The sequence below is a fragment of the Labeo rohita genome, chromosome 1 (genome assembly GCF_022985175.1).
Source record: "Labeo rohita strain BAU-BD-2019 chromosome 1, IGBB_LRoh.1.0, whole genome shotgun sequence".
Lineage (NCBI taxonomy): Eukaryota > Metazoa > Chordata > Actinopteri > Cypriniformes > Cyprinidae > Labeo > Labeo rohita.
The window spans coordinates 27979350-27999766 of NC_066869.1; the positions used below are offsets into that span (position 1 = coordinate 27979350).

The 20417-nt window shown below is 36.6% G+C and overlaps 1 long non-coding RNA gene across 2 annotated transcripts; it reads right to left on the reverse strand.

The window, feature by feature from the left end:
- Positions 1 to 1256: 1256 nt before the first annotated feature.
- Positions 1257 to 3549, reverse strand: LOC127169122 (uncharacterized). Of its 2 annotated transcripts, XR_007828202.1 has the most exons (5): positions 3417 to 3549; positions 3036 to 3145; positions 2694 to 2743; positions 2386 to 2507; positions 1257 to 2083 (listed from the first exon to the last, which is right to left on the reverse strand). It is a non-coding gene; the product is annotated as an uncharacterized LOC127169122 (long non-coding RNA). The 2 variants fall into 2 exon arrangements; XR_007828203.1 differs by lacking the exon at positions 3417 to 3549 and having other exon boundaries at positions 2690 to 2743; positions 3036 to 3387.
- Between the last annotated feature and the right edge of the window lie 16868 nt (positions 3550 to 20417).

Genomic DNA, 20417 nt, shown 5'->3' on the forward strand with positions numbered 1-20417 from the left:
GGTGTGTGATGTGACTGTTATAGTGTGATGTGACCGTCATAGTGAGCACAGCCAATCACATTACTTTTCTGGTGTTGGATGAATGTGGTTGGCTAGCATCTGCGCCAGAATATTTGCACAAGGCAATCTGACTGGCTGATGCCTGCATTAGGGTTTGAAAAGTTGAAAGTTTTTCAACTTCTGCCATGAGCAATGCCAGTCAGGCAATGCAATGGATCCATTCAGTACATTCACACAGGGCATTGATGTTGAAGCTTGACAAACCATATCTGAAGCTTGGTGCTGATGCGACCATTGTTGTGTCAACAGCCAATCACATTACTTTTCTGGTGTTGCATGAATGCAATTGGCTAGTGTTTGTGCTAGGGTATTTCCATAAAGCGATCTGATTGGCTGACGTCTGCGTTAGGGCTCCAAAAGTTTAAAGTTTTTCAGCTTCTGCCGTGTGTTCATTGCGTGTCTGAAGCCTGGTGCTGACATGACCATCATAGTGACAATAGCCAATCACATTACTTTTCTGGTGTTGCATGAACATGATTGGCTAGTGTCTGTGCTAGGGTATTTTCATAAGACGATCTGATTGACTACATTGGGGTTTGAAAAGTTGAATGTTTTTCAACTTCTGCCATGAGCAACACCAGTGGCGTAATGCAACGGATCCACAATTCAGTTCGGCAACGCATGACGTCATCCATTCAGAGTTAATGAGAAGTGTTAACGCTGATGCCCCATGTGAATGCAAAGTTAATGGCTGACATCTGTCTACACAAGCCGCAAGTATTGCGTTGTGTCATGTCAAAAGCAAACAGAAACCATCATAATCACTGATGCTTTCTGGATAAAGTATACCCGCTTAATTTCTGATGTACTTCACATGCTTGAGTTACTCTCATCAGCAGGATAAATGGAACAGTGAAAAAAAACGATCATTTGACATCCAGTTTAAACAGATTGCTTGTGTCTCTACAGACTTAAGTACGATTCCAGCATCAGGAACAAGTGGATGGTTAATTTTATCAGCAACCTGGATAGTGTCAGAGGATTATATGTTTGTTTGAAGCATCTGACCACAGATCGTTCTGTAAACGAGGCATGTGAGAGTTCACAAATAAACAGTTGTTCACTGTAAAAAAAAAATCCGTAAAAAAAACGGGAAAAGTACTGGCAGCTCATTACCTGGACTTTGTACCGTAAATTTACAGTCTGTTAATTTACAGTCTGCCACCGGTAAAAAAACAGGACTTTTTCTGTTTTAATGGTATATTTATATATTTATATATACATAAAGCAAATAAATCCAGCACAATATACAAATTTGAACATGGTTTATTTTTACTTCATGTAAACATTCTTAAAAGTGCATTCAATGGCTTTTGTTTGCCTTAAGTGGGTTAGGACTAAGCAGCATCAAATACTCAATTCATTTAACAATGTGTCAACTCAGGCAAAATGGCTGTATTGTAAAAGACAGTTTAGCTTTAAACAGTAACGGACAGAATTTAAAAAAAGAAAAAAGAAAACATGAGCATCTGTACAATACAGGTGTTGTACTAAAAAGTGGTCACAAAATTTAAACGTCACAATGAGAAACAGTCAAGATTCAAAACTTTTTTTTCTTATAAGAGAAAACAATATTGTTTAGAGGGATAGTTCACACAAAAAAATGCTAATTCAGTCAATTACTCATACCATTCCAAACCCATAAGACTTTCATTCATTTTTAGAACACAAATTAAGAGTATTTTTAGTTAAATCTGGGTACTTTCTGTCCCTCTATTGATTGTCTATGCAACTACCATTTTCAAGGTCCAGAAAGGTATAAAGTATGTGACTCCAGTGGCTTGACAACAGAATTTTGAAGTTCATTATAACAGAAATATCATTGAAGTGATGCAATTCATTATAGGGGATGTATTATTTACCATTTAACTGAATGTTTAATGCAAGTGCCATTTTTTTCAATTTAAAAACTCAAATATTACATGGATTTTTTAAATTGTTCATGCAAGAGTCTTGGAGGAACGCACAGCCACTTGGTTGCCTTCATCTCAAACCACGTTTAGGATTTCTTCACAGGAAAATTCTGAAAGAAATGGATATGACAAAAAAATGAAATTAATTAAACTGAACTACAGAGTAATATGCAGGTTGGAGTGGAAAAGTAGTCATACAGTATTTTAAGTTAATTAAATCAACTGCAATCCATAATACTTTCCAATTGTTTACACATTGCTTAACTTACATTTTCAATAGTCTCCATTTGCATCTGTCATATGAGCTTGTCAAATCAACTGTGTCCTAAATTATACTTCATTATTTTCAACTAAATAAACAGCAACACGACCAAATGCTTCATACACTTTTTATAACATACGTGTTGCTTACTTCTGTATGAACTCCAGAGTAAGTGCCGCCTCCTCTGGGTATTTTGTAGCTCACAACCGCAACAGGAAAGATGATTTGTTCATTAACTTCTCAAACGACAGCAATCTTGAACTGCCCATCACCTTAAACAAAAAAGACATTACAAAATGACCATATACATAATGACAAGCATCTTTGAACACCTTTGAAGGCGTGTTCAGCAAACAACTTCACATTGTTGTAAAAGTCAACAGAATAAATGACTCAAAGACTCTATTTTCTTTTCAATATTGAACACTAATGTTAAATGAAATAGAATACAAACCTACTTGGTTTCCTTCATCTCAACCCTCATTTAGGATTTCTTCATAGGAAAACTCTAAAAGAAATGGATAATGATAAAAATGAAATTAATGAAACTGAACTACAGAGTAACATGCAGGTTGGAGATGGAAAATCAATCATACAGTATTTCAAGTTCATTAAAATAACTGCTAACCCTAATACTTGTCAATTAAAATATTTATTTATAAATTACTTAACTTACATTTCCAAAAGTCTCCATTTACATCTGTCTTATGAGCTTGTCAGATCATCTGTGTCTTACAATATACTTTATTATTTTCAATTAAATAAACAGATACACATTTCATAACATACGTGTTACTTACTTCTGTATGAACTCCAATGTAAGTGCCGCCTCTTCTGGGTATTTGTAGCTCACAACCTCAACAGTGGTCATTAACTTCTTGAACGACAGCAATCTTGAACTGCCCATCACCTTAAACACAAAAGACATTACAAAATTACCATATACATAATGACAAGCAGTTTGAACACACCTTATACACACCAGGATAATAACATGCAAAAGTAATCAATCCAATCATTTTGTTAAGGTTAGCACGTTGTGACGTGGCTTCCGACCCATCAAACAGCAAACAACTTCACATTGTTGTGAAAGTCAACAGAATAAATTACTCAATAACGATTTTCTTTCTGATACTTAACACTTATGTTAAATAAAACTGTTAATAAAACAGAATACAAACCCATGATAAGAATGCAGGTGTGCTTGAGATTCACAGTACAGCAGCAATCACGTCCTGTCATTAAAAAAGAAAACGAAAGAAACACAACGGTCATTTTGACATAATGTCGTGTGCATTTGTCCATTAAAGTGATAAAGATAACTTGAGGAGCTAACGTTACTGTCGCGCTGACCTGAAGCGGCATTCTGGCGCGGCTACCGCGCGTCGGACGCCTGTTTACAGTCGCTTCACAGACAGCTTGCTAGTAACGTTACCGAATTAGTTTGTGTTTTCATTTTATCTTCCGTGTGTGTGTAAAACAGACAATAAAAGGTCAAAACTTACCTCATTTGTGACCCTGGACCACAAAACCAGTCCTAAGGGTCAATTTTTCCAAATTGAGATTTATACATCATCTGAAAGCTGAATAAATAAGCTTTCCATCGATGTATGGATAGAAGAATATTTGGTCGAGATACAACTATTTGAAAACCAGGAATCTGAGGGTGCAAAAAAATCTAAATATTGAGAAAATCACCTTTAAAGTTGTCCAAATAAAGTTCTTAACATTGCATATTACTAATCAAAAATTAAGTTTAAATATATTTATAGTAGAAATTTTACAAAATATCTTCATGGAACATGATCTTTACTTAATATCCTAATGATTTTTGGCATAAAACAAAAATCAGTAATTTTGACCCACACAATGTATTTTTGGCTGTTGCTACAAATAAACCCCAGCGACTTAAGACTGGTTTTGTGGTCCAGGGTCACATTTGGCAGAAAATTCAAAGATGTTATGTGCAGATAAATTTAAGCTCCGTTCATTTGCCAAACAAGCCTGACAGCAACTAAGTTAACCTTACTTAAACAATTTATGTGAAAAACATATATGAAAAACATGTTTTCCAAATTCGAAAGCCGACATTAAAATGAAACTTTGACCGAGAAACTCTCTGCGTCTTCTCTTTACTGTTTTGGCGCCTATGTAAGCCACCAACGTTCTTGTTCCCACAATGCAAATCGTAATTCAAAAATACGGAAAAACACCTGTAAAAACCAAAAACGGAAAATTTCCTGTAATTATTAGGGTATATTGTACTGTATTTTTACGGATTTTTTTTTACAGTGTTGAAAGATGAAGCAGCCATTGGTACAGAAGCTACATCGCAGACAGTAAATGATTTTAAAATGCTTTGTAAATTACTGATACTTTTTTCTATGCAGTGATGTTTGCACAGTTAGTATTAAAGCGGCTTTGATTTTAACCAGTCACAACACTGCCCATTCACTGACAAACCTTAAAAGATCATAATAATGCAATGCCATGACCTGATTCCCTGATCTATAGAATTGTATTAACATAGTGAAATACATATTCAGGGCACAGTTGATATCAGCTGATATGTGTTTGTGCAATGCCAAAGTATGTTAATACATATATACCTGTCCAGTTTTATTTGGAGAATGAAACTGATCTTGTGTGCACTGTAAATAAAGAACAGTGTGTATATGGCTTTTCTCTTTTTGCTGTCCAAATAAAGTTGTCAGCATTTCTCTGTGCAGTCCTCAGAGGGCAAGATTTACGGAATAATCCACTTTACTCCAGATATCCTTATCGTCCTTCCAGTGCTTCCTAGGCTCAAGGCTTCCTCTTCCTTTACAGAGCTTAGAAAGGAGTGAGGGTTGAGGAAATTGTGAAGAGAGCTGGTCAAAACTAAATTCCTGATTTTGTAAACAGCATTTTTGTCAATTGTTTTTAATGAGAAATCAGATATGTAGAGCAAACAGAAATGTAGCACAATACAAATTTCGGTAACACTTTAGAATACGGTTCCGTCATTAATGAATAACTACACAGGAACAAATGACTAATGCACTATTAACATTCTAGTAACTACTATTAACTAACAAGAAACTCTGATTAACTACCATTTAAACATGGTAGTTCACTATTAGCTAATCAGTAACTATTATTTTTTTATATCTCCCACAGAACTACTAGAACTACTATATACATGTTCATAATTAATGTAAATAATGCAAAATGTATAATTAATTCCAAAGTGAAGATCACTATTACTTACTGATTCGTTTATCTGAGTTTCTTGTTATTTAATAGTAGTTACTAGAATGTTAATAGTGCATTAGTCATTTATTCCTGTGTAGTTATTCACTAATGAAGGAACCATATTCTACAGTGTTACCCAAATTTCTACTCTAGTGAGAGAAAATGAATGTGTTTTTCTTCAGCAAATATTGGACATTTAGAGACTATAGTTTTCATGATTTTACATTATCTAGGTTCTGTTGAGGATATAAAACTAGTAGATGAACAGAATGCTTTTAACAAAGATTGAGATTCCTACACCTCAACACGTGTCATTAAGTCAGTATAGTCTGATGTTTTGAATTTGACAAGGGCCCATTTTTTATGGCAGGGTGACAGGGTAAGAGTAGCTCTGAAATGGCAAAGCTTGTGGGTTACTGGCGGCCAGCAGTGGTAAAAATTTACAATACAGTGAGCCGAAGAGGGACAAATCACAAACTGCAGACAGTGTGTTGGGGGCCCAAGGCTTATTGATGCACAAGGCCAACAAAGGCTATCCCATCTGGTCCAAGCCAACAGAGGCACAGCTATGACACAAGTTACAAAAAAATTTAATAGTGGCTATAGAAGTAATGCGTCACAACACACACCACGTTGCAGATCAATCAGAGTGCTTATGGTGACCCCTGTCCACACTCAAAAGTGTTTACAACAGGCACACAAGCATCAGAACTGAACCTTGAAGCAATGGAAGGTATTCCCTGGAGGAAGTGGCCTCTTTAAGCAGGATAATGCACTCTGCCACACTATATACATTGTTTAGTAATGATTTGAAGAACATGATAAAGAGTTCAGGGGGTTGCCCTGGCTTTTAAATTCCCCATATCCCAATCCAACTGAGCAGTGTGCTGGACCAACAAGTTTGATCCATGGCTGCAACCTACAGGACTTGAAGCATCTGCTGGAACGTCTTGCAGCCACATACAACAAGACACCTTAGGGAATCTGTGAGAGATACTCTATGTTCTGAATCTTTATTCAGTGAGACAACAATAGATGCAGCATTTCCTGAGTCTCGAGAGAGAGACAAAGTGGATTGACCAAGTTCTGAGTCTCTAGCCTAGAGAGAGAGAAGACATACAGACATTTGTGACAAGGTTAAGCTTGGGGGAGCTAACCTTCATTTCAAGGCACTTTCATCTGCATGTTCCAGATTAGGGACCTTCTGCACCTACTTTAGGGCAACATCGGCATGTTCCAGATTTGAGGACCCTTTGATGCTACAGGGGATCTGCATCTTAGTGTGTTTCGAGTTCAAGGCTGTTAAAACTGATTTCTGCTCCTCTCCACACTGCATTATTACCAGCACAACCAGTGGAAGAAGTCACCACCACAGGACTGCTCACTTGACCACAGAGTATGTTAATATCACTTATCCAAACCTCTTTTCAAAGACCTTGGCAGTGTTGTATATTATCAATAAATGATTTCCCTAATTCACATTAGATGTTGTATAACTTATGTCATTTGGTAACCAATAATCTTTTGTTTTATTTGTTTGATGCATAATAGGGTTCTTCAGCTTTTTAGTTTCAGTTTATAGCAACACCCAACTTAATCACTTGCATTTTATGCATCCTATGCACTTCATTGCTTTTTCATTCATGGCATTCATTTAGTAGTTGTTGATTACTCTTGTCTGCCATTTGTTAATACAATTTATTTTGTTAAACTTGTATTTTCCTTGTGTTGATAAAACAGTAAGAGGCTCAACAGGTTAGATATCCCACCAATCTTTCTTATCTGATGTACTCGTAACTGCACCTTAAGTGACACATGAACCAAAAATCATAACGTTATCGGTGACATGAGTCTTTACACTCCCTACCTAAGTGGGCAAAAGCAAATCACTACATTAGGCAGGTGTGTATGCATGAGAGTGAAAGATCATTTTAGACACTAAAATGAGAGAGAATTACTCATAGTAAAGGTCAGTTCTAGTCAGCACAAAGTGATTTCAGTGAGCACCAAAAAGAGACCTGGTGCAGTCAGCTTATTTATCATATTGGCATTCAGAAGGCTTAGAGCAGGCTGTAAATACTGTATAACACAAGTGCCGATTCTGCAGCTCTGCCACAGTGAGCAGGCAAACAGGAATGAAGCTTACAGCTGTCATTGTCGCTGTCTGACATAAGTTCAATTTCGCAGCAGTCAAAGATGATGTTGGCAAAAACACTCACGAAACCTCAAAAGTAAACAGAGTTAGCGCTGAAGCAGACCTGCAAACAAAGTGCGACAGCCTCGGATTATTGCTTACAAAGGGAAAAAAAGGTTGTGTGAAGCTAGATCTTACTGCAGAGTACAGCTCATCTTTTTCCATAAGCAGCACTCATTACAATTGACAATAAGAACCTTCACGACATTTATTTTTATTTTATGCCTTCTCTGGAAATGTATACAAACACTCTGTGGAAAAACTAGGTTAGGCATTTTATGAAAATATAATATCAACGAAACTGTGTCTGCAGCTTTGTAGCGTGATGTGGCTAGTACTGATGTAGTGGCGTATTCTCAGCATGAATTGCCAGCTAACAGCTTGCCTCCAAAAGATCGGTGTATGAAAACATAAACAATTTGGAAATTTATTGTTTTTAAACCATACAAAATAAGCTGGTGCTGGCAAGAATGAACACAGCGTGCTGAAACCGGCTGCCAACATACATTATATCAGTCTCCTGTAATCCCATTACTGACAAAACACTCCTATTCTCGTAAATGAGGACTTGCTTTTCTATGATTCTTCTGAGGGGGGCCTGGGTTTACATTGCACAGGTTTTTCTATGCAGACTTTCCCATGCCAGATTTCTAATTGATCTTGTTCTACATTACAAATGAGTCATCCATATTAGCGCTGGCCCTTTCTCAAGGAGAACAACACCCCCTTCTCTTATCCCCATGTTGCAGGCGTTCATTAGCATTGAACAGAGACTGCATCCTGGCATCCACAGACAGCACTGCCATGCAAATGGGTATGAATAGTTAATGTGTCATGGAAAGTCCTTGTTTGCCTTTTGGTTGGTTGGTTTTGTTTTGCAATTTTGGAAGGGAGAACATGCTGAAATGTGGTAAATTTCTCTGGTTTCTACTTTTACACACTTATGGCCAACTGCAGCACATCCAATACAACTAATGGATGACTGCATGTTTGTGTGGAGATAGCTACATGTGTGTTGGTATATTTTTTGTGATAATACTGATATTTGTGGATGCAAAAACACTTTTTGAGCTGCTATGCTACCATAAATGTGCTCTGGTTTATAATTTAAGCATACATTTCAATATCTGTGTGAATAAAAAGTAATGGTAACACTTTCTATGAAACCCACATTTATAAAACATTATAAGCGTATTCTTAATGAATATATAATGAACATCACTTGCGACAGAAGAATTCTCAGTGGAGCGTGAGGATGCAGAGGAAGGCACCGCCCACTTCACCTCCACTGAGGGTGAGCAAATACTGGAACTAGGACTAATAAACCTGATAAACTTTGAGGATTTATATGCAGACATGCCCCCTCTTATCCCACCATCATCAGAATTATCAGTTGATACTGAACCCTCTGTCTGCCCTGACCTGTCTGCCTGCCTGCCTGGATTTCCCACCCACCCTCCCTCTCCTGCCTCATCCACCCTCCCTCTCCTGCCTCATCCACCCATCTCTGCATCAGCCACACCACCTCTGTCTCCTGACCCTCTGCTCACCCTCAGCCCACTATCTGTGTGGTGGGTTTGCCGCGGGTCTGCCAGTTTCCATCGGCGTCGTGGCTGGAGGATCCCTTGTCTCCGCTTCCAGCCTCCGAGTCCTGGACTCGGCCCTCTGAACCAGTGACTCTGCCCCGGCTACTGGCTCCCTCGTCTCCACCGTCACCCGTTGGCCCAACAGGCTCCACCGGGCTCCCTTGTCCCTCTGGCTCCGCCTTGGTCGGTCATCGACTCGCCATCACCTCAGGACTCCACTCCTCTGGCTGTGCCTCGTCGCTCGGTCCCACCAGCTCCACCTCAGTCCTCTGTTGCTCCGGCTCCGCCACGGACCTCCGGATCTCCACCTTGGTCGCCTAAGCGTTGGACTCCGCCTTGGCCCCCTGGATCCTCTGTGTTGTCTGGACTCTTCGGCTCTCCGCCTCGGGCTCCACCTCCACTTGCTCTGCCGCCGTCGGTCAGCCCCCTGGAGTCGTCCGCCTCCTAAGTCCCCTTGTGCATCCCTTTTTTTCTCTACGGCGCGAGGATCGCACCTTCCGGTAGGGGGGCGAACTGTCACACCCCTGGACTCCTTGTATTGGTTTTTCCCTCTTGTGCCCATATATGGTTTTCTGTTCCTGCTCTCATTATGTCATTATTAGTTAACCTTGTATCACCTGTGTCCTAATTTAATTCTTTGTAATCACCTGTCTTTATAAGTTTCAGTACAGTGTTTGTCATCCGTTATGCATTATGCATTCATTATAATGCCTTAAGAATACACTTATAATGTATTATAAATATGGACTTCATAGAAAGTGTTACCAAAGTAATATATTTAAAATACATAGTTCAAATCTATGAACATATTTACTGACATATCACTCAAGACTTACTGATATAAAAAATATAATTACAATTTATTTGAAGTACTACTTCTGCACAATACACATTTCTTAATAATAAGCCTAAAATGTGTGGTAATGTCATTATTGATGAGGATTGTATGATCTTTGAATAATTCTGACCTTATGCAATATATTTAAAGTGAACCTAGAGAATATTTGTAATAGTTCTACTTTAGCAGATTCAAATATACTTAAGTATACGCTTAGTTGGACTTCAGCGCTACTTCCGCACAATAAAGCATTAAGTACACAATTCGTTGTTCCAGTTTAACAGACTTTAGGGTAACAAAAAGTACAATTGCAGGGTATTTTAAATAAGTACATCAGTATGTAAATGTTTTTGTAGTATACTTAGCATGAAATAAATGTATTTCAAATTTTCTTTAAAGTAATAGTTAATGCGTAGTAGTGCATCTTCAGTGCAATGTACATTGCTTTAGATAGAAGTCCCAGGAAATGTGACCTCATAAAAATGTACTCTTTGAAAGTAATGAAAACTGTTTTGGATGAAAGTGTTCTCTAAATGCGTAAATGTCATGTAAAAATGAAAACCCAGTCACTCATTCACCCTCATATTGTTCCAAACCTGCATGACTTTCTATTTTCTGTGGAACAAAAGGAGAAATTTTGAGAATGAAACGCAAGATGAGATAAGATGCCCTCAGAAGACTTTTCCTTTTAAACAGAAACAAAACTTTTGTAATTGGATAAAAGTCATATTTGAATTTGTTTTATGTTGCATATTAAAAAAAAAAAAAATTGTAACAATTTACAATAAGGTTAATTAGTTAACATTAAGTAGTTAACATGAACTAAGAATGAACAATACTCCTACAGCATTTATTAATCTTAGTTAATGGTAATTTCAGAATTTACTAATGCATTATTAAAATCACAAGTTGTGTTTGTTAACATTAGTTAATGAACTGTGAACTAACATGAATAATGAACGACTGTATTTTTATTAACTAACGATAGTGCAATAAATATATTGTTCATTGGCTATTCATGTCAGTTAATACATAAACTAATGTTAATATTAACAAATTACACTTACCAATAAAATGAATACAATTTTATTACTACATTAATAAACTTTGTTTGCTTTATTTTTAAACCAGTTTTACAAATGAGGACGTCCCCAAAGGGAGGTTTTTGTCAGGTTTTGCTCACTTTTGGGTACAAATTATGGTCAAGTAGGTACACACACACACAGTGTAGTGTGATAACAGCATTGGTGCATAATCATCCTGTACAATGAACATACTATTTAGCAGTAAATGCACATTAAGTCAGGTATAGAATCAGCATGAGGTTGAGTAAACAATGGCAGAGTTGTCAATTTTGTGTGAACTATTCTTCAAAGTGTGCATGGCATCATGCTGAAAGTGGAACTTTAATACATCTTGTCAAATGTACAGTTCTTGCATACAAAATGAAAACAATACCCCATTTTTTAAACCGCAATACAACATAAACCAGCACACTAACAGAACCACAGGATGTTGAGAGTGTTTGAGGGATGGTGAGACAGAGCAGTGCAGCATATTTTTGATGATTTGTCGACTACAGAGGAAGAGGGCTGCCTGTGGCACAACTCTCCACAGGGAGCCGGAGCAGAGAGAGAATGCTATGCAGATGATTCCCACCGGATCCTCGCGCACTGATTTGAGAGCTTGAAAAAGAGGCAGAAGGTGATGAAGACGGGAGGGTAAAAATCAAGAAACAACTTTTGGGTAAGAAGTGGTTAACAGATTAGTAGGCCACACTTTGTATTGCAGTTTAATTACATGACTAAGTAGTAAGTATGAACAACGTATATACTTTAAAAGTAATTATTGTGGAAGAGCTTGTAATTACTTAACTGGTAATTGCTTATTAATCAATAAAATCAATCTGTAATGCATGTAATATGGACACTGTAATATGTTGCCATTTAGTGACAGAACAAAGAACTACACCAAGGAGTGTACTTTCTTTGCCTTTCTATTCATGTGTGACAGCTTTGAAAACAACATAAGCTAAAAATGGTGAAAACTATGACAGATTGTACTTACTGGGTTTTTGCTGCAGATGCGGGGTATTTTTGAGCTATTTATGGAAATTGTGTGTTTTGTCAAGAATATTCCCAGGGCTTTGTCGTTGTTCTGGTTATAAAATTGCTAGTGTGTGTATTTGTGTGTGAGAGAGACTGTGCATGAAGGCATACAGAAGACAGCAAATAGTTTCCAGTGAAATTCACATCACATGTTGTCATATCCTATTTGGCAGCCCATTTTACCTGACAAACAAAGGCATAGCTGAACAACAATAAGCATGCGTCAAATCTTTAACAATAGCACTCAGCATTACTACTTGCGCATATTTGACAGTTTTCACATTCTAATCAACAAGACTTTGTAAACGTGACTTTCACCCCCCCCTACATTTTCACATTTTTCCTTGACTGAACCGTTGTGTATTTCAAGACACTAACACTGTCAGAGGATTTAGGGGAAAACATTCTCACACTCTCTTTCAAGTTCATTCTAAATCTTTTAAATCATAGCCTCAACTCCTTCTTCTTACCTACAGCTATCCCATCTTAACCTTATCCACCCTCCAATGTCAGCTTTAAAGAAACCATTTATTTTCTCCCTAGCATCAACTACTGTTCCATTCCCATTAATACTGAGAATAACTTCCTTCTTCGTGAACATTATGCTTAAAGGATTCGTTTACTCCTGAAGTAAAATTTCCTGATAATTTACTCACCCCATATCATCCAAGACGTTCATATATTTCTTTCTTCAGTTGAAAATAAATGAAGGTTTTTGAGGAAAATATTCTTCATATAGTAGACTTCAGCTTCAAGGTCCATATTGTAGTTTCAATGCATTTTCAAAGGGCTCTACACAATTCCAGCCAAGGAATAAGGATCTTATCTAGCATAACAATTGTCCATTTTCTAAAAAAAAAAAAAAAAAAAAGTAAAAATGTGTATACTTTTTCAATTCAATTCAATTCAAATTTATTTGTATAGCGCTTTTCACAATACATATCGTTGCAAAGCAACTTTACACCAAATTGACATTTTTACAATATATGTAGTAGTAGCTTGATGTACATATGGTAGAGATGTGTGGTAAAGATCAATTAATGACGTAATCAAACAGACAAAGAACACTATAAATTAGTAGCAGAATTCGGTAGTGCTGTATGTTGTTTCAGGGTTGGTATCATCTGAAGTCCTCTGTGGGGTTGGCATCATCTCTTCTTAAGTGTTCTGGATCCACACTGGAGCTTGCGAATTCCTAGTTACCACAGGATGTCAATCCCATGGCAGAAACAGAGAACAAATAGAAACATAATTAGCGTAGCTGCTGTTCAAACTAAGAAAAGAAAGATTTGTTAAACCAGAGCTAAAAGATTAATAATGAGCATTTGATCAGATATAACTGCAGGAAAAGTTTATGAGATGCATTATTTGAATGCTTGGCTAAAAAGATGTGTCTTTAATCTAGATTTAAAAAGAGAGAGTGTTTCTGAAACCCGAATGTTATCAGGAAGGCTGTTCCAGAGTTTAGGAGCCAAATGCGAAAAAGCTCTACCTCCTTTAGTGGACTTTGCTATCCTAGGTACTACCAACAGTCCAGAGTTTTGTGACCTTAGGGAGCGTGATGGATTGTAGCGTGGTAGAAGACTAGTTAGGTACGCAAGAGCTAAACCGTTAAGTGCCTTATAGGTAACCACAAATGCTCATCGTGCACTAGCTCTGTGATGCATGTGTATGACTTTTAATTACGTTGGAATAGTCACGCGAGGTTAGTTCTTTGTCTGTGTACTTAGATTCAAAAAGGTAGGGTAGGGCAAAAAAACTCTCCTTCAACTTCAAAATCGTCTGACATCGTTGTTTTAAAAAAATTGTGGTTAAAAAGTATATGAATTTTTCAATAGTATCTCACAACTAATTTGTACGTATTTTTAACACTATCTCACAACCAGTTTGTGTGTATTTTATGAGGTAACCTCACTTATACTTATACGAATTTGTACGTTTTTAGTGACATGTAGGTTTAAGGGCGGGGTTAGGTGTAGGGCATTTGTACAGATTCATACATATTGTGCAACTTGTAAAAAAAAAAACAAAAACACATTTTAGCTAAAATCGTATAAATGTATACAAATTAGGCATTTCGTAAAATATGTACGAATTGCCGTAAGATTGGGCAGGTATTTTAAGAGGTTGCTATTACGTACTAGTGTACTAGTATTTTGTACAATTTGTCTAGAGTCCCAGTGATGGGTAGGTTTAGGGGCAGGGTTAGGAGTAGGTCATTCGTACGAATTCGTACAAACTGGGGAAGTCATAAAATCTGAACAGTTTAGCCAAAATCATAAATTTGTACGATTTGTATGATTTTTACTAAATTGTACTTAGTTTATGAGTTTTACAATTTGAATTAGTGACTTTGTAAAATATGTATGAATTGCCATGAGATCAGGTTAGAATTTTTCTTTTTAGAAAATGACCGATCGTTTGACTGGCCCTTATTCCTTGGCTGGGATTGTGTAGAGCCCTTTGAAGTAGCATTAAAACTGCAGTTAGGACTTTCAAACCATTGGCTCTCATTAAAGTCCACTATATGGAGAAAAATCCTGGAATGTTTTCCTCAAAAACCTTCATTTCTTTTTTAATTTTGGAGTGAACTGATCCTTTAAATGTGTACCAAGAACATTCTATTCTTAACTCTACCCACCAACTAGACATTTAATCTCTTTATGGAATCAAACCCATAACGTTGGAGTTTCTACATGAAAACTTAAGCCCAACTTATACTTCGGGCATCCTCATTCCTCAACGGTCCACACACTGTGCATGTGACATAATTTTGACGTAAACAGTCTATGCGCAGCCAAAATGTTTTTTGTCTGCTCGGACGTGTACAACAGCGTACATGCAAGGTGAATGTTGAAAGACAGAATAGTCCACTAGATGGTACTGCGTATGTGTCGAACTCATCTATCGATGCTCCTTCACGATTCAGTATACACGTTCGGACACACCTGTGAATGATACTGAGGGAAACATGGGAAATAAAATATATCTGAAGTCATTTTCAGCCTCAAACTTATAAATTTAACAGTAAAACCCAAAAGAAGAACTAACATTGAACACTTGATCATTCAAATAATGATCACTTAGCTTGCCCTCCAGGCCACAACCTATTCTTCTTTTAAATTCAGAAGCTGTGGGCTCTCTCCAGTTGTTACTGCTTGTACGGACATACTGCCACTCCCAGCTCGATGTTAGAGGAGAGTGTTTATACAAACAGAGCACTGGCAGGCTGCTAATGACTTCGGGGACTTTGGACCTACACTTTGATAGTGAATTTGGACACTCAAGGCTTGAAACGCCAAGGATGTTTCGAGCACCTCTTGGCCAAGGTTGTCACAGTAACCGAATCTCATTATGTCTTTGGTGTAAACTTTCATTGGCGGATGTAAAACGCCATTCCCATCTTCTTTGCTCCCGCAGTTCATTCAGAATCAATTTCTTATCCTGCTGTAGATAGTCTTTTCTGCTTTCTTTGTGGCTAAGCTTAAAAGAATCCAGAGCCTTTATAAATTGATATGGGGGAAAACAAGAAACAGTTGCACTGCTGAAAGATCTATTATTTTCATTTATTGACCCACAAAGTCATTTTTAATGCTTTTATATTTATTTATTGTGCAATGACAATGAATGGTAACTGGGCTTTTAAGCTTCAAAGTGGACACAAAAGCATAAAAGTATCAAGCGTCACCATGGTCAGTTTTTAACAGAGCTCTATCCTACAGTAAACTGAGAAAATACATTAATGAGAAAAGGACTGCCTGTGGACTGAGACGATCTAAGCCCAGTTCAAGCTGCTGACCTTTAACAGTGGAAGATATCCAAGAATCTGCAGTCCCTGACCTGATTGAATTTTCAAAAAACAAACAAACAACAAAAAAACTAATCTTGCTTTTGTTACTGAACTTATGCTAAAGCTATAACCTTAAAGGGATAGTTCACCCAAAATTGAAAATGTAATGTTCATCTGCCTATCCCCAGGGCATCCAAGATGTAGGTGACTTTGTTTCTTCAGAAGAACACAAACGAAGATTTTTTAACTCAAACCAAGTCAAAAAAAAAAAAAAATACACAGACAAAACCAACTGAAACCCTGCAGCTCATGATGATACATTGAGGTGTTAAGGAATTATACAATCGGTATGTGCAAGAAAATGAATCAGTATTTCTATCACTTTTTACCTCTGATCCACCGCAATGTCTAACTGTCCTAAACGTGTTCACAATAGCCGGCACTGTTGCTCTACATGTTTCGTGTCTTAACACCTCAATGCATCGTCACAAGCTGTGTGTTTTTTTTGGGTCTCAAAGCTGTGGATTCCATTGACTGCCATTATATGACTAACAGACTGCAACGGTTTGAGTCAAAAATCTTTGTTTGTGTTCTACTGAAGAAACAAAGACACCTACATCTTGGATGCCTGGGGGGTAAGCAGATAAAAATCAAATGTTCATTTTTGGGTAAACTATCCTTTTAAGCTGTTTTAATAATAACAAAAAAGGCACCTTTATGTGTGTTAAAATGGGGTTAGTTAACCAAAAAATGAAAATTCTGTCATCTTTTACTCGCCCTCATGTTGTTCCAAACCATTAAGATTTTCTTTCATCTTCAACACACAAATTGACATTTTAAATGAAACCTGAGATATTTCTGGTCCTCTGTTGAAAGTCAATGCAGCCAGAACCTTGACGCTTCAAAAAGTCCATAAAGAGACTGTAAAGTAATACGTATGAATCTTTTGAAGATACCTAATCACTTTATATGATGAACAGATTTAATTAATTACATAATTTTAATTTATGTATAAATCTTGATCAACACATAAAGGTACGGGAAATTAACACTCAAAGTGCTCAGAAGATTTGGAGTAAGCTAATCCTATTTATTACTTTTGCAACGTCTTTATGTAGTTTTTCAACTGTCAAAGATTTGGTGATTTTTAAATTGTTTTTTTTTTAAATCGTCTTCATTTATGAAAGTCTTATGGGTTTGGAACAACATGAGGATAAGTAACTGATGACAGGATTTTTATCTGAAGGCCAAGGAAAAACATTTAAACGCTGACGATTTTGAGTCTGTCTGAAAGGTTTCACAACCAATACAGATTTATTTACTTATTTTATTTAACTATGGGCCTGGGATATTTGAGACTTATGAGAAAACCTTTTATCAGCCTCAGCAGTTATTTTTAGTTACGGTCAGTCCATATGACCTTTGAGAAAGCCAGCAATCATAATAAGTAGAAAATCTGCACTATCACAAAAAAGCAGTGGTGTGTGTCTGTGTTGGAGACACACTGATGGAGAAAATTCTCTCGATTTATAATCACCATATTGTTCTTATCTATGTGACTCAAGAACCTCCCTCAGCTGCTGACCTTCACATGTACCAATACTTTTACAGGAATGATCACACACTTCAGCACATGTGAAGGCACACATCTCTATATAACTCATAAAACCACATATGTTCTCAAACTCACACCTCTATTTCAGCCATTTCACACATAAATACAGACTATGTCTGCAGGCTCAGAATCGCTCTGCAGTGATACTGGGAACAATAAAGAGGAGCAACTGAAAGTGTTTGTACGTGTCACCTTGGGCCACCTATGAAATGCATGTTATCACTTGTTACTGTCAAATAAAAATGTAGATATGTAACAACAAATTGAGTTTGCAGTTGTGTGAAAAAACTATTCTTTGAGAGAAAATAAAAATAGTGGTGTTTTCAAATCAAAAATAAATGGTGAAATCCATTAAGACAAAACAGATGAATCAGTCTTGTAGTGTTGTATTTGATATTAGGTATAACAAAATCAAATTATTGGTGTGTTTTACTCTAGCAGCTCTCTGGAAATTTTATTTTAGGCTGAAGAGAGTTCAGGTTTACAATAGAGTTTGCGATCATTGAGGTGTGAGTAATATTTATACCCTTTCTCAAACCTTGTTTACTCTGGTATGCTTACCTTTCACTTTCAGGTTACGCAGCCAAAATGTCACCGTGTTCTTAAATGTCCCCTTCAGCGACAACCTAGACACACTCTAATACAGTGAAAGACACTTTCACACAAGTCATTTTTCTGCAGTAAATGAACCAATTTGGCACATAAAAGCTGAAGCGTCAATTATTGCCTTACTGAGAAGCAGCAAAATATTTTGAAGAATATCTATGCTGTCAGAACACATTGTTGGAAACTAAATTATTTTCATTGCTTAAACTACACGAGGCAGATAACCTAACTGGATATGTCATCAAATTACAAAAACAAGAAAACTCAAATGTTCATTTCTTCAGAAGTAATTGAATGAAGTTCTTCTCTGGTGTTTCCTGATAACAATAGTTCTGAGAGTGTGGAACATTGGTTAAAATTGTTTTAAATGGAATAAAAACTGCCTGAGGATCTCATGCAGCAGCTGATATAGATTTTATAATAATATAATCAGCAGGTTGGGGCTTTTATGAAAGTAATACAAGAACACTTATAACAGTGTGTCATTGTACCAAAGCTGTTTACAAATCCTTTGAAAGTTACCTTACGTCCCAATAGTATTTCAGTGCAATACCTTTGTAAACACAAACCTTTCAGTGCAGTTTCCATAAATTAGCATGACTGAATCACACAGCTATTATTTCTTGAAGATTATAGCATCAGGAATAATACAGCTTGGGCCCCACAGGAGTCATCAGCCACTTGCTTTAGATACATCAAGGCGATCTTGAGAGAATTGCTCATTTCGACATATACCTCAATCATACATAGTTTGTGGTCCCAGAAAGGCAGGGTGTCATCCATAAGCTATAGGAAACTATTAACAGCAAACCCATTCAGCAACTTAAATACTCACAGGGCCTCAATGTGCCATATGCAAAATATTTCTTCATTAATGTCTCATTAATCTCCTGAACAATGAAAAAAATGCTTCACAGTATGACGCAGCCCTCGAGGAAATGCCTAGAAGAAATGACTGGGAGTAATTAGGCACTGCCTTATAGATTATCTTTCTTTAAAATATTTTTTTACAAACTACAGATGCACCATACCTTTTCAGCAAGCTCTGTGGCCTCAGGTAACAACAGCTTATGGTCTCCATATGCTTTAGTTTGCATAGAACAGTACCTGTGAGTCAGTAGTATGTGGTGGTGTTCTGAAATGAGGAGGCAAAGGCCTTTTATTTAACATTTTACATTTATTCTTAAATACAATGGCATTTGAGTGCAACATAAAAAAATAAAATAATAAAAAAATACGATTATGAGATAAAAGTCATAATATTTAAAGAATAAAGTTGAAATTATGAGAATAAAATGGAAATACTATGAGAATAAAATTGACATACACGAGAATAAAGTCGAAATAATTTGAAGATAAAGTCAACATTTTTTGAAAATTTAAATCGTATAAATTAAAGTTGACCTATAATATTTTGAGTACAGCCTGTATTGCGCATGCAGATGACCCGAATTTGAGAGCACCGGGAGAAGTGGCCAGGCCACCAGAATTTATTATTATTACAGGACTTAACATCAGCGTCTTCCATTCAATTTTTGCAGCGCGCCAGCCACCCAGTATTGGTGTATTGTAATAATTTTGTGCTTTGTTGCTTTTTAATATAACACAGCTCAGCTTTCAAATTGTCAATTGATCATTAAATACAAATTATAAATGTGTTTTTCCTCTTTATTTCAAGTTTAAAGCAAAATGAAAGGAAGTGAAAAGAACACCAGAAGGCATGAAAAAAAAACACACACACAAAAAAAAAAAACAGTACAGCATAATTTAATGAAATTAATGTCTCATTGTAATCGTAAAGATGACTGATTCACACGCCGCTTAAACTGAGGCGAATACAGAGATCTGTCATGTCTGTAATAGACACACTGTTTGTATTTCGTTATAAAACTGACAAAATTTGAATGCTAAGACTTTGTAATTTCTCCCGGTGCTCCCAATCCTGGCCATTTGCATGAGAAATAAGCTATAGCCTACTCTCAAAATATTATAACTTTAATCTCGTAATTGCTACAAATTCTCGTAATTTTGACTTTATTCTAAAAATATTTTGACTTTATGCTTGTAATTTCAACAGTATTCTTGTAATATTTTATTTTTATTCTCGTAATTTCGACTTTATTCTTAAAATATTTTGACTTTATTCTTGTAATATTTTGATTTTATTCTCGTGATATTTATATTTTATTCATATAATTTTGACTCGAAATA